General features: G+C 45.7%; 1 protein-coding gene across 6 annotated transcripts in view; it reads right to left on the bottom strand.

The window, feature by feature from the left end:
* The window catches only part of bahcc1b (BAH domain and coiled-coil containing 1b), a 267,650-nt gene that overhangs the window by 210,611 nt on the left and 39,413 nt on the right, over positions 1-17,626 (bottom strand). The window lies entirely within an intron of this gene.

The raw sequence follows: 17,626 nt of genomic DNA, 5'->3' as shown, positions 1-17,626 counted from the left end.
AGCAAGCAACTTGATTAATTTTTCAAAAGAAATGCTTCTTCTGAACTCTCCTAATTATTCTCCTGATGGGAGTCTTCCTCCCCACACAGCTTCCTTAGTGACCCATTCGCTGCCATTGTACCCGATGTCTTGCATGCATTTTGTCGTGCGCTGTCTATCCCATCGGCTCTCAACCAGTCTTTCTGTTTTGTGCCACTGGCTTTGCTTGGTGACATTCCTTTTCCCAGCCTGCTCTCATCTGTCCCGAGTTCACAACCTTTATTGCCTCTCATTTGTTTCGAAGTCCCTCGGAGCCGAAGGTTACAAAGCTTATAACTCACTAGCCATCCATGTCCATGGGTGCATTAAGCCATTTAATTGCCTCAGCCCATCCTACTATCCAGATCGCCCTCTTCTCACCATCGTCTTGCTGTGCCTCTCGGGTTTCTGCGGAAATGAATTGTAGCTTGCCTTGCAGGCTGATTAGAAGGGTCCATATCTGATGGCTTGGCGTTAGGACATTTGGATGTCAGATGGGGAAGCCAATGATTAAATTAGCTGCTTGCGTTGAGCGGTTACAATTTCACCACGGCCCTTCAGTGAGAAAATACAAAAAGAATCCAGAGAATAAAAATAAAGTGCCCCAGTGGGATCTTTAAAATAGCAATCCCTACCTAGTAGCCCAGGCTGGTGAAATTAGATGCAGGTGGTTAGACAAGATGAGGCAGCCTTTGAAGCAATAACCTCACAGTGGAGTAGATCCTTTGCTAAAACTCGTCGATTCATCGATGCAGCGTTATTTATGGCTGAAGAATCGACTATGTAAAACATCATCCCTGTGACACCACCCCTCCACCGTGCTTTGTAAAGTTCCCAAAGACTGTATTTTAAAACCTGTCTGATAACGAGAGAGTTCAGACACGTATTACCTTAATCCATGTGAACGTGACATTTATAGTCACTGGGAAATTTTGTTCCCCTTAAGCTCGATGTTTTGATGCCAAATGCAATTATATTTTATGTACTGAAAGTGCATCCTTCATTTCTCTGAACTTTCTCCGAAGCAATAACTAGGAAGGTAGAAGGAAATTATGTAGATGCTTATCAATATATTTTATCTGCTTTATATTGTGCGTCTCTGTTAAAGTCCATTTACTGCTTCCATATTACAATAAATATACATAAAATTGCAATCGCATTGCACAAGTTCAATTGCTACTGAATCAAAAGGTCTTATTGAGAATGTTCAGTCATCATTATATAGTATAGATGGCGAGTTGAAAATGCACCTTATAAAAAGTAATTTGACACTTAAAATGTCAATGATGTGATAACTAAATATTAATCAATTTGACATTTTTTCTTGAAGCATTTATAAAGGAAATCTTGCCAACATTACCAAAGGTCCCTGTTCAATTTCCAGCCTCTGGTTCCATTCATTACACAGTAAGAAGTTTAACAACACCAGGTTAAAGTCCAACAGGTTTATTTGGTAGCAAAAGCCACACAAGCTTTCGAGGCTCTGAGCCCCTTCTTCAGGTGAGTGGGAATTCTGTTCACAAACAGAACTTATAAGACACAGACTCAATTTACATGAATAATGGTTGGAATGCGAATACTTGCAACTAATCCAGTCTTTAAGAAACAAAACAATGGGAGTGGAGAGAGCATCAAGACAGGCTAAAAAGATGTGTATTGTCTCCAGACAATACACATCAGAATTCCCACTCACCTGAAGAAGGGGCTCAGAGCCTCGAAAGCTTGTGTGGCTTTTGCTACCAAATAAACCTGTTGGACTTTAACCTGGTGTTGTTAAACTTCTTACTGTGTTTACCCCAGTCCAACGCCGGCATCTCCACATCATGACTTCCATTCATTACATGCAGTCACACTTAAACATTTAGATTTGAGGTTGCACAAATTCATTTATGTTCGTTTTCATGACTCCCTGATTTTGAATGATGCCTGATTTTTTAAAAAAAACTATTAAACACATTGGGCGAAATTTTATCAAAAAATGGCAGCGTGTTGGTTTCAGCGTAAAAAAAACGGAGGGTTTCCCACGGACGGCGCCGGCGTGTCTTTGGTCTGAATTTTACAGGTCATTAGTATTAACTTTTATTCCTGTGAGTTTCTGATTCGTGTAATGTTTTATCTGCTGCAAGCACTGGGAGGGGTCAGCATATACATGGCTCCCCAGCACATGTTCCAGAACAACTGCAGGGGATGGCAGGCAAGAAACCGGCAATGCGCTTCACAGAGGGGGTGCCACGTCGGACTGTTCAATGGGTTTGTGCAGAGGAGGGCAATGCTGTTCCCCCGCTCCAGGAGACAACCCTCCAGCAGGGTAACTGCTCCCGCCTGCAGTGGCAGCCCTGGTCAATGCAAGCACCCCGGAGGGTGCTGACTGCCTGAGCGCTCACATCCGAAGGCTCCGGGTTCATGCTTATGCAGACCTATTGTAAAGACGCCAGCGAGACATCACACCAGCGCTCGCTGAATATCCGGTGATGGGGGGAGTCCCGGAGAACGTGTATTAAAATGAACTTCCCGCGGTGTGTTCCACGCCACTCCACCAGTGGGGTACCGGGAAGATCGGAACCCGGAAATCTGCCGGCGCGAACCCCGCTCTCTGGATTTTGAGCGTGCATTCCCGCAGTCGGAGAGCGTGGGCTCAAAAACGCCCCCATTCTCAATCACTGCTGCAAAACCATTCGTTAATCGGGGTGGGGCGGGGGTAATTTAGCAATGCAAACGGCTCATTTAGGGAAAATATTTACAAGTCTGACCCAGAGCGTTCACAGGTCAGAGCAGATGCAGCACCACAAAGCACTGACAACTGCAAAACTGTGCCGAGTGGTGCACAGTACAGCCGGACAGTAATGACTGGGTTGTAATGGAGGAGTGTTTTATGTTAAACAGTAAAACGGTAAACATCATTGCATTTCATAGTACATGGCAGCAAGTGACTATCCTACTGTGCACTAGTAAAGGTCAATGATTTCTGCTATTTTGCTATTTAACATGATATTCATTTTTGTCATATTGAATATTCACCATTTCTGGTGGGGGGGTTTTTCTGATTAGGCAAGCTCCAAATGAATGGAGTTCATTGAAGGACTACAAGCTCAGACATTAAAACCATCCACCCGGAGCGGTGATTTCCAAACATATAGGGAACGTCATTAAGAACTTGCATTCTTGTTATTTATGTCACTTCTCTTTATCTTATCTTTTCTTCTGTTTTTCCCAAGCCAGTTCCTCTTCACACACAAGACACGCAACATCCCCAACTGCTGGCTATCGAAAGGAAAGCAGGAAGCCTGAGAAACTCCGAGCTTCCTGTAATCAATGCCACCTACTCACATCAATCAAAATTAGAGCGAGGGTCTTCTTCTTTGATTCTGGCTGCTCCCAATGTTATGCAAACAAATGTCAATAATTGTATTGTTATAACTGAAAATCTAATGCTATTCAAAATACAGAAAGTATGAAAATTGTACATTTTAAAGTTTATTTATTATTTCACAAGTAGGCTCACATTAACACTGTAATGAAGTTACTGTGAAAATCCCCTAGTCGCCGCACTCTGGTGGCCTGTTTGGGTACACTGAGGGAGAATTTAGCATGGCCAATGCACCTAAGCAGCACATCTTTCAGATTGTGGGAGGAAACTGGAGTACCCGGAGGAAAGCCACGCAAACACGAGGAGAATGTGTAGACTCCGCAGTGACCCAAGCCGGAAATCTGGTACTGTGAGACAGCGGTGCCAATCACTGTGCCACCATGCCACCCCATTTTGGTTCTCAAGAAAAGTTTGACTCTTTCAAGTGAGCTTTTGTGAATACATGGCCAATCATCAAATGCTAGAAAATAACCTTCCTGGAAAGATAAATGCAATCCCTTCCTCCCCAAATAAACACCTTATGGAACGAGAAAATATCAGCAATGACCCACATGTGGCTGGTCAAATACTGTGCACAAACTCTGTCTCTGCCCTTCCCCCCTCCCCCATCATAAATAAATCAGTTACCAAGGTCCGCAGCACCTCCTTAGCAGTAGACAAGGTCATTAGATAGAATCCTATTGTTACACCACCACATCTCAGACACACCCAGAACTGGACCACCAGATATCCCCACAACTGCACTACTATGTTATCAGGCCCAGTTCACTATTGCACCCGACATCTCATTCACTCCACAACTGGGCAGTCTCCATATGGAGAGCACATCTCCATGCTTTCACACATTCTGACTGAAGCCAGTGCAAGTCGGAAACATGGACACTTTTTGCCACCTTTGCCAAGTGAGCAGAAGGTCAACATTAATGTCCAAACTGTTGCTCTGACTGACCCTGTGCAGCCAGCATAATCAAAGACCCCACGCAACCCAGACATTCTCTCTTCCACCTTCTTCCATCGCGAGAAAGATACAAAAGTCTGAGATCACTTATCAACCGATTCAAGAACAGCTTCTTCCCTGCTGCCGTCAGACTTCTGAATGGACTTACCTTGCATTAAGTTGACCTTTCTCTACACCCTAGCTATGTAAGAAGTCTCACAACACCAGGTTAAAGACCAACAGGTATATTTGGTATCATGAGCTTTCGGAACGCTGCTCCTTCCTCAGGTGAGTCACCTGACTCACCTGATGAAGGAGCAGTGCTCCGAAAGCTCGTGATACCAAATAAACCTGTCGGACTTTAACCTGGTGTTGTGAGACTCCTTAGTATGCCCACCCCAGTCCAACGCTGGCATCTCCACATTACCCTAGCTATGACAGTAACACTATATTCTCCACTCCCTCCTTTCCTTCTCTATGAATGGTAGCGAGCAAGAAACAATACTTTTCACTGTATCCCAATACATGTGACAATAATAAATCAAATCAAATCAAAAACCATCATAAGCATGGGTCAAAGCTGGGATCTCTAGGTCTGTACAGATCAGGATCACAAGGGGATATGCTATTATCCACTCACAGGTTAGCTATTTTTACAGCAACAACAATGTGCTTGGCTTTCAACAGAAAATGATGGGGAGGTTAATAAAAGGCTGGAGAACACCCTACCGAGCCCTTTCTTGAGTCGAGCCAGGCTGACGGAGTGTCCCCCTATGCTCCAGCTCTCCCTCACAAGGCATCAGAAAATGGAAGTCGTTAGGGCAGGAGAACTGAGCATTGCTGCGGAGAGAGAATGCTGCTGCGCTCAACAGGAAACCCGAGTCGCAATTTAACTCTGCGGAGTGGACGGCCAACTGTGTCATTTTGACTTCTTTCTTCAACCCTAACCCTACTGGATAAACAATAGCTGCACCGCAGCACAACATACAGACAGTGATTAGTGCTGTAAGTGGAAAGCACCTTTCAGAGGCATGTTTCAGCTTGCCGCTGTTATTTCAAAGCACTCCTCCACAATAGGTTCTTTAAAAGATTTAGCAAAGTTGGGTATTATTTTACTGAGTACAGTGCTGTGGTTTGGAGCACAGCAGCAGAGGGATTCCCCCTCCCCGATATCAAATGCATTCAGTTCACTCATCCTTCATTGTGAACTGAAGGCCTTTTCTATAAATAAACAAAGAATACGTCCCAACTCACAGCGTAGACAAAAGGGAGAGGAAAAAGTGGAGCAAACGCGACTCAACGGGCTACATGTTACGAAAGGACAGTCAATCCTCCCATTGTTCCCAAAGGGAGGAAAGCGAAAAAAAACTGGTGCTGGTTAGCGAGATGGGCCAAAGAGCTTTCTCAGTCCCTTGCTTTGTTTTTAATTATATTACTGTCAGATGACAATCTCTGGTTCAATATGAAAATATTGCCACTGTTCTTTTCCCCCCAAGTGGTGGAAATCCATTCAAAAAAAAAATCCGACGCAAATTTGAAAACCATTGAGAGCTAAATTGTTGGGTTCCTGAGAAACCTTTCCCGTAATGGAGGTACGTCGCTTCTTAACGCTACTTGTTTTCCCGGTAGTGCAGGTGTCAAATCCTGTGAATTCTGTGCATTTGTACTCACTTAATTGCACAAACTACACCTCTGAACTCGGACGATAAAGAAACAGCAATTATCCGCTATCTGTTTTGTCAGGTATCTGCCGAGAAATGATTGCTCACTATTCAGAGCTCATTTCCATCCAAGAAAACTGACCCCAGCTGTCAGTAATGCAAGGATGATGCCTGCCTTGCATATGACACAGAATGTTGCCAGGAAAAGACAGGTGAGCTTTAATCTTTTTTTCAACAGAAAAGGAATTACCCGACGTGGTGGGTTTGTTTTCTTCGCATCCAAAATTTATAGTTTAGCTAGCCTGGCACGGTGGCACAGCGGTTAGCACTGCTGCCTCACAGCGCCAGCGGACCCGGGTTCGATTCTCGGCTTTGGTCACGTTCTCCATGTGTCTGCATGGATTTCGTCTGTGTGCTCCGGTTTCCTCCCACAGTCCGAAAGACGTGCATCGGCCATGTTAAATTTTCTCTCAGTGTACCCGAACAGGTGCCGAAATGTGGCGACTAGGAGATTTTCACAGTAACTTCATTGCAGCCTACTTGTTACACTAATAAATACTTAAATTTAGAGGGAGCTTTGGAGGAACATGGATACTGGAGTTGGCCATTCAGCCCCTTGAGACTATTCCCTGTGTGTTTAAAGGGGCAATTATGAGTGTGAGGCCAGTATGTTGTTCCCAATTTAGGATGTGGGAGGTCCTGGAGGCTCCTAGCCTCCCGGACGACCATATCTGTGCTGGGTGTGTTGAGCTGCGGTTCCTAAGGGACCATGTTAGGGAACTGGAATTGCAGCTCGAGGACCTTCGCCGGGTTAGGGATAGTGAGGAGGTCATTGACAGGAGCTATCGGCAGGTGGTCACACCGGGACCACGGGAGGAGGGTAACTGGGTAACAGTGAGGAAGGAGAAAGCTCGGTTGATGGTGAGCACCCCGGTGGATGTGCCCCTTAATAATAAGTACTCCTGTCTGAGTACTACTGGGGTGGACAGCCCACCTGGGGGAAGCAGCGGTGGCAGTGTCTCTGGAGCTGAGCCTGGCCCAGTAGTGCAAAAGGGTAAGGAAAGGAGGGTAGTGCTAATTGGGGACTCTACGGTGAGGGGGTCAGATAGGCGTTTTTGCGGACACAGACGGGACTCTCAGATGGTGGTTTGCCTCCCTGGTGCAGGGGTCCGGGATGTCTCTGGTCAAGTCCCAGAAATCCTGAAGGGGGAGGGAGAGGAGCCGAAGGTCGTGATGCATATAGGTACTGCTGACATAGGTAGGAAGAGGGAAGGGGTCATGAAAAGAGAATATAGGGAGTTAGGTACACAGCTGAGAAAGAGGAATGCAAAGGTAGTAATCTCGGGATTGCTGCCTGTGCCGCGGGAGAGTGAGAACAGGAATCGGTGGAGAATGAATGCGTGGCTGAGGGACTGGAGCAAGGGACAAGGATTTGGGTACTTGGATCATTGGGACCTCTTTAGGGGCAGGTGTGACCTGTTTAAAAAAGACGGGTGGCACTTGAATACCAGGGGGACCAATATCCTGGCGGGAAGGTTGGCTAAGGCTACTGGAGAGACTTTAAACTAGAAAGGTTGGGGGGAGGGAATCGAAATGAGGGGACTGAGAGCGAGGAGGTTAGCTCGCAAATAGATAAGGAATGTAGACAGGGTAAGAGGGAGGTTAGACGACTGATGGAGAAGGGAAGTGCTCAGGCTGAAGGTCTGAGATGTGTCTATTTTAATGCCAGGAGTGTAGTGAATAAAGTGGATGAGCTTAGAGCGTGGATTGCTGCTTCGAATTGTGATGTGGTGGCCATTACGGAGACTTGGATGTCTCAGGGACAGGACTGGGTGCTTCAGGTGCCGGGTTTTAGATGTTTCAGGAAGGACAGGGAGGGAGGCAAGAGAGGGGGGGGAGTGGCACTGTTGATCAGGGATAGTGTCACGGCTGTAGAGAAGGTGGACGCCGTGGAGGGATTGACTACGGAGTCTCTGTGGGTGGAGGTTAGGAACAGGAAGGGGTCGGTAACGTTGCTGGGTGTTTTCTATAGGCCGCCCAATAGTAACAGAGATGTTGAGGAGCAGATGGGGAAACAGATCCTGGAGAGATGTAGGAATAACAGAGTTGTCGTGATGGGAGATTTTAATTTCCCAAACATAGATTGGAATATCCCTAGGGCTAGGGGTTTGGATGGAGAGGCGTTTGTTAGGTGTGTCCAGGAGAGTTTCCTGACACAGTATGTGGATAAGCCTACTAGAGGAGAGGCTGTACTTGATCTGGTGCTGGCTAATGAACCTGGACAGGTGGAGGATCTCTCGGTGGGTGAGCATTTTGGGGATAGCGATCATAATTCTATCTCCTTCACGATAGCATTGGAAAGAGATAGGATCAGGCAGGCTAGGAAAGTGTTTCTCTGGAGTAAAGGGAAATACAGTGTCATCAGGGAGGAAATTAGACGGGTAAATTGGAAGGAGGCATTCTTGGGGAAAAGTACCGAAGGAAAGTGGAGGATTTTCAAGGAATGTTTGTCTGGAGCTCTGCATGACAACGTTCTGATGAGACAGGGGGGTGTTGGTAGGGTACGGGAACCGTGGTGCACGAAGGTTGTGATGAACCTGGTGAATAAGAAAAGAGAGGCGTACAGAAGGTTCAGAGAGCTAGGAGGTGTCAAGGATTTAGAGGAGTATACGGGATGTAGGAAGGAGCTTAAGAAGGAAATTAGGAGAGCGAGAAGGGGTCATGAGAAGGCCTTGGCGGGTAAGATTAAGGAGAATCCCAAGGCTTTCTACAAATATGTCAAGAGTAAAAGGATGAGATGTGAAGGCATAGGACCCTTAAAAGGTGAAGGGGGAAAAGTTTGTGCGGAACCGTTAGAAATGGCGGAGCTGCTTAATGAATACTTTACCTCGGTATTCACGGTGGAAAGGGATCTGGGTGGTTGTACTGCTGGTTTGCGGTGGACAGAAAGGATCGAGCATGTGGACATAAAGAAAGAGGATGTGTTGGAACTATTGAATGGCATCAAGGTTGGTAAGTCGCCGGGACCGGATGGGATGTACCCCAGGTTACTGTGGGAGGCGAGGGAGGAGATTGCGGAGCCTTTGGCGATGATCTTTGCATCGTCGATGGAGACGGGAGAGGTTCCGGAGGATTGGAGGATTGCAGATGTGGTCCCTATATTCAAGAAAGGGAACAGGGACAGCCCGGGAAATTACCGACCGGTGAGTCTAACCTCAGTGGTTGGTAAGTTGATGGAGAGGATCCTGAGAGACAGGATTTATGATCATCTAGAGAAGTTTAGTATGATCAAAAGTAGTCAGCACGGCTTTGTCAAGGGCAGGTCGTGCCTTACGAGCCTGGTTGAGTTCTTTGAAAATGTGACCAAACACATTGACGAAGGAAGAGCGGTGGATGTGGTCTATATGGACTTCAGCAAGGCGTTCGATAAGGTCCCCCATGCAAGACTTCTTGAGAAAGTGAGAGGGCATGGGATCCAAGGGGCTGTTGCCTTGTGGATCCAGAACTGGCTTGCCTGCAGAAGGCAGAGAGTGGCTGTGGAGGGGTCTTTCTCTGCATGGAGGTCAGTGACCAGTGGAGTTCCCCAGGGATCTGTTCTGGGACCCTTGCTGTTTGTCATTTTCATAAATGACCTGGATGAGGAAGTGGAGGGATGGGTTGGTAAGTTTGCTGACGACACCAAGGTAGGTGGTGTTGTGGATAGTTTGGAGGGATGTCAGAAGTTGCAGCGAGACATAGATAGAATGCAAGACTGGGCGGAGAAGTGGCAGATGGACTTCAACCCGGATAAGTGTGTGGTGATCCATTTTGGCAGATCCAATGGGATGAAGCAGCAGTATAATATGAAGGGTACCATTCTTAGCAGTGTAGAGGATCAGAAGGACCTTGGGGTCCGGGTCCATAGGACTCTTAAATCGGCCTCGCAGGTGGAGGATGCGGTCAAGAAGGCGTACGGCGTACTGGCCTTCATTAATCGAGGGATTGAGTTTAGGAGTCGGGAGATAATGCTGCAGCTTTATAGGACCCTGGTTAGACCCCACTTGGAGTACTGCGCGCAGTTCTGGTCACCTCATTACAGGAAAGATGTTGAAGCCATTGAAAGGGTGCAGAGGAGATTTACAAGGATGTTGCCTGGATTGGGGGGAATGCCTTATGAGGATAGGTTGAGGGAGCTTGGTCTCTTCTCCCTGGAGAGACGAAGGATGAGAGGTGACCTGATAGAGGTTTACAAGATGTTGAGAGGTCTGGATAGGGTAGACTCTCAGAGGCTATTTCCAAGGGCTGAAATGGTTGCTACGAGAGGACACAGGTTTAAGGTGCTGGGGTGTCAGGGAGATGTCAGGGGTAAGTTTTTCACTCAGAGGGTGGTGGGTGAGTGGAATCGGCTGACGTTGGTGGTGGTGGAGGCAAACTCGTTGGGGTCTTTTAAGAGACTTCTGGATGAGTACATGGGATTTAATGGGATTGAGGGCTATAGATAGGCCTAGAGGTGGGGATGTGATCGGCGCAACTTGTGGGCCGAAGGGCCTGTTTGTGCTGTGGCTTTCTATGTTCTATGTTCTATTCTATCTCAGTGCTTTATGCCTCTAAACAAGTGTTGAAGCGACTCAAACACCTTTCACCCATGGTTTAACCTCAGAATCAGGAGAAATATTTTGGTGGCAAATCAATTAGAAATTTCTGTGTGCAAATTTTTCTAATGTTTATATAATATTCAACATTAGTAAGTTACTGAAAGAAAGTCATATTTAAATAGTAAGGTGTGATCAAGGTTTAGATGCACAAAGCACCGAGATAGAACAGACTCGAGGGGCTGAATGGCCGACTCCAACATCCATGTTCCTCCAAAGCTCCCTCTAAATCAAGGTTCCACCTGACATACAGCACAACTTCCCCCATTAATAATCTTAATAAAAGTTAACGTGAGAGCAGGAAATTCATAAAATCCCTACAGTGCAGAAGGCCATTGGCCCATTGACCTGCATTGACCACAATCCCACCCAGGCCCTATCCCTGTATCCCCACGTATTTACCCTGCTAGTCCCCCTGACACAAAGGGGCAATTTAGCATGGCCAATCAACCTAAGCCATATATCTTTGTGGGAGGAAACCGGAGCACTTGAAGGAAACCCACGTGGACATGGGGAGAACATGCAGACTCCACACAGACAGTGACCCGAAGCTGGAATTGAACCCAGGTCTCTGGCACTGTGAGGCAGCAGTGCTAACCAGCGAGCCGCCCCAATGTTGTCATGGCAACATTCTCATTCAAGCAATTCAAAAGTGACATTTTGCCTCTTTGGTGTTCAAGGGGTTAACAGCCATCGGCAAAAGGATACATTTATCCCCTCTTTGGGCTGGATTTTAACACAGGTCAAGCAGAGGCAAAGGGCAGAGTTCTTCTCGTGTACCGCACCAGTGAGATGGGAAACCATTACTCCATCTGTTTGGATTCATTGTGAAGCTAGATCCCATTGGCCAAAGGATGGTGTTTACTCCAGGGGATGTTCACTACTTCTAGATTTAGTTACTGTGAACAGACATCTGGGTTACGAGGTTACTTGCTGAATCCTTTTGGAATAGGAAAGGGCCCAGTGCACCTGAACTCAAGAGTTGTTTGAAACTTGCCAAAGTAGCTGGCAGCATTTCAAGATCTGTCACTGCAGGTTGATTAGAGAGTGTTCTGGCTGTTTAAATGGGCATGCAGGCTTCATTCCTGGATCTCACACATCAAACACCATCATTTGTGTATCGGTTCCCAAAAGGCATTTCAACTATTTTTCAGACTTTTCTTGTCTTGTGCATGTTGCAAGCATGCCAGTTTCAGTTTGGCTGTTTGTGACGTTCAATAACAAATGCTTCCCAGTGAATACATCTCACGTGGATTTATACAATTCAGCTGTATTGCAGCAAAGCCCGTCGAACAGAATCATTTTAGGAGATAACATGGAGAGTGGTTGCAAGTAACTTAAAAACGGATGGCCAATTTACGCAACTGGCGGCAAGGTGGCACAGCAGTTAGCACTGCTGCCTCACAGCGCCAGGGAGCCGGGTTCCATACCAGCCTCGGGTGACTGTGTGGAGTTTACACATTTTCCCCGTGTCTGCGTGGGTTTTCTCCGGGTGCTCCAGTTTCCTCCCACAATCCAAAGGGTTAGGATGATTGGCCACGCTAAATCACCCCTCAGTGTCAGGGGGATTAGTCGGGTAAATACATGGGTTGTGGGGATAGGGTCTGGGTGGGATTGCTGTCGGTACAGGCTCGATGGGCTGAATGGCCTCCTTCTGCATAGGAATTCTATGAACTGCACAATTCCTCCTTCCCCAACATCAGCATGAGCTCTGAACCCACCCCCTCCCCCCTTCAACCAAAGATCAGCATCTCTCAGTATGGATCACTGATATTATTCGGAAACAGGAACTTGGATCATGTTTCCTCCCCTTGCACCAAATCTATGATCCAACTTAAAGTTTATTTATTAGTCACAAGTAAGCTTTACATTAACACTGCAATGAAGTTACTGTGAAATTCCCCTAGTCGCCACAGTCCGGCACCTGTCTGGGTCAATGCACCCAACCAGCACGTCTTTCAGACTGTGGGAGGAAGCCGGAGCACCCGGAGGAAACCCACGCAGACACGGGGAAAATGTGCAGACTCCACACAGACAGTGACCCAAGCCGGGTATCGAACCCAGGTCGCTGGCGTTGTGAGCCAGCGGTGCTAACCACTATGCCACCGTACTGCAGACAGGCTGCAGACTGAATCGATGGCTGAGTGGCAGATGATGATCTTGCCCATCTAACCATCTAGGGACAACAGTGCAGCAGCCACAGTAACTTTTCAGGACTGCGGTGGATAAAGCAATTGGCAAGTTGTTGTGCAGATGAACGTCTTATTTAGATGGGTGTGTGGATAGCACTGACATTTCAGCCAGAAACAATTCTAAACTAGCTACTCAGGACAATTCCTTCATTACAAGGCTGCTTTGTTTTGAGGAAGGCAGTAATGCTCCTTATCACTAAAGAGGGCTGATTTTGGAAAGCAGTCACACCACATATTGTTCCTGAGCAGACGATAATCATTTAAAAGGTTTACGTGAGTTGCTAAAGGCTCTCCACTGATCTGATAGCATCGACTTTCAGCTTTGCACTGAACTGCACAACACAGCAGCGGGAGGAAACTTTGAGAATATCGAATCTAAGATAAGAGGCTCCAGTAGGGCAGATAAAATCCGAGAACAAAGCGGCTCCACCTCAGGATTAATCTATGTTTAGGTTTGTAGTTCTGGCTTCCTTTCCTGTACATTAATGGTGGAAAGCTATGTTACACAGGAAAGATCTCTGAGCATACTCACACTGCCTTTACGGTGTTGTGGCCACCTCAATCTCACTGGCATCAGCACTGATTGTATGAGTCTTCAGCAATGCAGAACATCACTGCACGAGCTGTTTATTCCGCAAGTCACCAGCAAAAGTAAAACTTGAAATATGAGGACCAAAGCAGAATCGGCAGGATATAAGGCACTAGTAGTCAAAAATGATAGTAAATAATGTCAGTCCAGACAAGATGCATTTCACGTGAAGTCTAGCAAGAATCCCCTGGAGACCTTCCCCAGAGTGGCCTTGGCTGATCGGCGTGACACGGTGACACACAGTGTTTAGCACTGCTGCCTCACAGCACCAGGGACCTGGGTTCGATTCCTGGCTTGGGCCAACTGTCTGTGTGGAGTTTGCATGTTCCCCCTGTGTCTGCGTGGGTTTCCTCCGGGTGCTCCGGTTTCCGCCCACAGTCTGAAATACGTGCTGGTTAGGAGCATTTACCCGAACAGGCGCTGGAGTGTGGCGACTCGGGGAATTTCGCAGTAATTTCATTGCAGTGTAATGTAAGCCTTACTTGTGGCTAATAAATAAATTTAACTTTGATCGTTCATGGAGTGCTGTCACTTTTTTCCCTCCTTTTCATTTTTGATTACATCCTTTCCAATGTCATCAAACATGTTATTTCTTAGGCAAATGATAACAATGCATGGTAAATCCAGCAGCTATCCATATCAAGACACCCACCGTTGTGCATTTCAATGGGATTTCATGAGATCTTGATCCACATCATTTAGCTGATTCCCAAGCAATGGCAACAAACTGCATGCTGCAATTGGACCTCCAGATTAGAAACATTCTGATTGTTTGCCATACCCCAACAGTACTCACTGCATACATGTGGACACCCCATGACACCTGCCACAGTCAAATAGCCTGTTGCAGAGTGTTCGTATAAGCCTCTCTCCCTTCTGAGGATGTGCGGGCTTTAGTCTACAAGAGAGTCCTGTTCTCTGTTGCTCCTGTTTTCTTTTGTTTACTACTTATTTATTTATAAAAAGATCCTTCTTTTGACAATGCATATGATTACCTTATTTGTGGACTCAAGTTACCACAACCACCAGGCGCTGAGTGAGTTGAGAAGACTGTTCGCATCTGAGTAATCACTGCTCAGCGCGACTCACCACTGTCACCACTGAGAGATGGGGGGAGAGAAAAAGCTGCCAGGAAAAATCGTGTCCTTATCCAGAATTCCAAATGATTCTGGGTGCAAAGTATGGGATTATTAAAAATGTATCCCCAAATTCACAAACTTCATCTTATTAAAAGCAAAATACATCAGATGTTGGAAACTTGAAATACAAATGGAAAATGCTGTAAAATCTCAGCAGGTCTGGCAGCATCTGTGGAGAGAGCACAGAGCTAATATTTCGAGTCTGGATGACACCTCGTCAGCTCAGTTTCATCATTTGACTATAATTAGAAACATAGAAGATAGGAGCGAGAGGAGGCCATTTGGCCCTTTGAGCCTGCTTCGCCATTCATCACGATCATGGCTGATCGTCCAACTCAATAGCCTAATCCTGCTTTCTCCCCATAACCTTTGATCCCATTCGCCCCAAGCGCTACATCCAGCCGCCTCTTGAATACATTCAATGTTTTGGCATCAACTACTTCCTGTGGTAATGAATTCCACGGGCTCACCACTCTTTGGATGAAGAAGTGTTTCCTCACCTCCGTCCAAAATGGTCTACCCTGAATCCTCAGACTTAGCATTTACTATACCACAGAGTTCGACAGAACGTGAACCCATAACAGAGTTCTTCTGAAATCTGGAACGCGTTTTATTTGGTGCCTTCCCAACCCACCCACCATTTCCAATTTTGGGAATCCAAAAAAAGTTTTCTGGCTGACAATCCCCATCCAGCCAGCTGCAATTGTTAACGGGCTGTTATTCTCAGCTATCCCCGCCGTGAACTTTGTAAGGGAGATGAACGTTTAATATCAGATGGATATGGGACTGTGACAAATCCTGTAGTTAGGCATCTATTGAATACAAATGGAATAACTTTTAGATGTGCTAGCCAATCTACAGATACATTTTATGCAACAAACGAACATAAATTAGCAAATAAATGGCTTGTTATTGATTTGTGTGCAGTGTTAAATTAAGAACATGGACTCTTTTGACTCGGAGCACATCCCTGAAGAATGAGAGACTAATTAAAAATTCATCCTGCACACCTGTTTCTTCCACCTTTGCCCCTTGTAGCAGCATCATAATATTCGCTAATACTTAAAGGTTTCAGGGTCGCACATGTCATTCTCCTATTCAGAAACCTCTTACTTCTGTAGTCATTTTCTATCTATTTTAGAGCCCTTGTCACTAATTACTGCACTGGAGCACACCATTTGTACTGAGGATGCCAAAGCTACAAGTTATTATTAAAGCGGTAAGGACCACAAATTATGTCAATTAAATGCGTTTCCACAAAACTTTAATTACCGATATGACATTTTAAAACGAATCCCTCACATTCAAGACACTGCCGGTTTGCCTGCAGGAGTTTCTGGAGCTGTGCGTGTGTGTTATCAGAAAGAGAATTTGCCATTTACAGAAGCTTGAAAACCTCGGGTGGGATTTTCCAGCCTCGCTCGTCCCGAAACCGTAAAATCCCCCCCGAGGTCAATGGACCTCTCCGTGGTCCGCCCCTCGCCCGCTCCGATTCCTGTGGCGGGCAGGATGGTAAAATTCTGGCCTATGAATAAATATTAGAACATCTGGCTTAGGTATTATGGGTTTTTACGTTTAAAGTTTATTTAGTAGTGTCACAAGTAGACTTACGTTGGCACTGCAGTGAAGTTACTGTGAAAATCCCCTCGTCGCCACACTCCGGCGCCTGTTCGGGTACACTGAGGGAGAATTTAACATGTCCAATGCACCTAACCAGCACGTCTTTCGGACTGTGGGAGGAAACTGGAGCACCCGGCAGAAACCCCACACAGGCACAGGGAGAACGTACAGATTCGGCACAGTGATCCAAGTTGGGATTCAAAGCCGGGTCCCTGGCGCTGTGAGGCAGCAGTGCTAACCACTGTGCCCCGGTGCTGCCATAATGCTCACCCAATCATTGTTTTGAAGTTACGTGAAATAACTATTTTTGTGGTCCCAGTAGAACAATCAGTTCTGCAATCTTTTTGTAACGTGAACCTTCTTTGTTAAAGTAAATTAGTTTGCTGATAATTTTACTAATCCAAACGTTATTACTGTCACAATGACTTCAGTATACAGTGAGCATGATAAGAGATACAAATATGTCATGATCACAATGGATTTATATTTCACAGTACTCCAGCTCTGCTTAGTGTTTTAGTAATTAAGCTTGCCGCTGATAAGATCAGTAGCTTTTCCAGATGAATATTTTCAGTGCTTCTGTGATAGCAAATATAATTATATGATGTTTTTAGATTCTTAATTCTTAGATTCTTAGTGTCAATTTGTCTACAGTTATCCTACTTTCCCTTGAGGTGAATTTTGCATTTTATAAACTTCTGTTTTTCTATCTCTATATACCTTCTTTTGTGAAAAAGGTTTCTTTTGATTTTTTTTCACAAAACAAATATTCTGATAATGCTGCCTTTTCGATTTTGTTATTTGATCTCAATGAGATTGTGTCAGAATGAATGACTCATAACTTATTCAAAACATTCAATTTATCATCTTTTGTACTAGTCACTGGCCCAAGGTGATAATATCGGTTTCATTGCCATGCAATCTGAACACAGGCTGGATGCAAAGAAGTTGCAGTCTGAACACAAGCTGGATGCAACTTGAGTACTGGTGCACTGGCAATACACGTCAGATGCGGTCTGAATCCTGGACACAGACTGGACACAGGATGCAGTCAAAATATAAACAGCATGCATGCGGGCTGTGAGAAGTCGCATCACAGTGTGTAGCAAGTGACTCAGAAAAATATTATGATATTGTAACCTCTATTTTGTCTGAAATGCTATTGATTTACTCTCATTTTTAAAAAAATCCCAATCTCCCTGGCCTCATTGAGTCTCCGCAGGCCGCACAGATCCCTGCATCACAGAAGTGCCATTGCGTTCCCTGCATATGATAACATTGCAATGAAAATTAAACGCAGCTGCTTCCCCCATCCACACCGCCACCCCCACCCTCCCCAAAATGCCTCATTCACCTGGCTTGTTGGCAGTCGGGTCCTCCTTAATCTTTTGAACGCTGAGTAACTTTTGAGGATGTTTGATTAGAAAATGTTATACCCGAGTGTTGCCAAATGACTTGTCCAGAGAAACTGT

Source organism: Mustelus asterias, chromosome 12 (assembly GCF_964213995.1).
Source record: "Mustelus asterias chromosome 12, sMusAst1.hap1.1, whole genome shotgun sequence".
NCBI classification, from domain to species: domain Eukaryota; kingdom Metazoa; phylum Chordata; class Chondrichthyes; order Carcharhiniformes; family Triakidae; genus Mustelus; species Mustelus asterias.
Note: the sequence above shows the minus strand (reverse complement) of the source record. Positions and strands in the feature narration are given on the sequence as shown.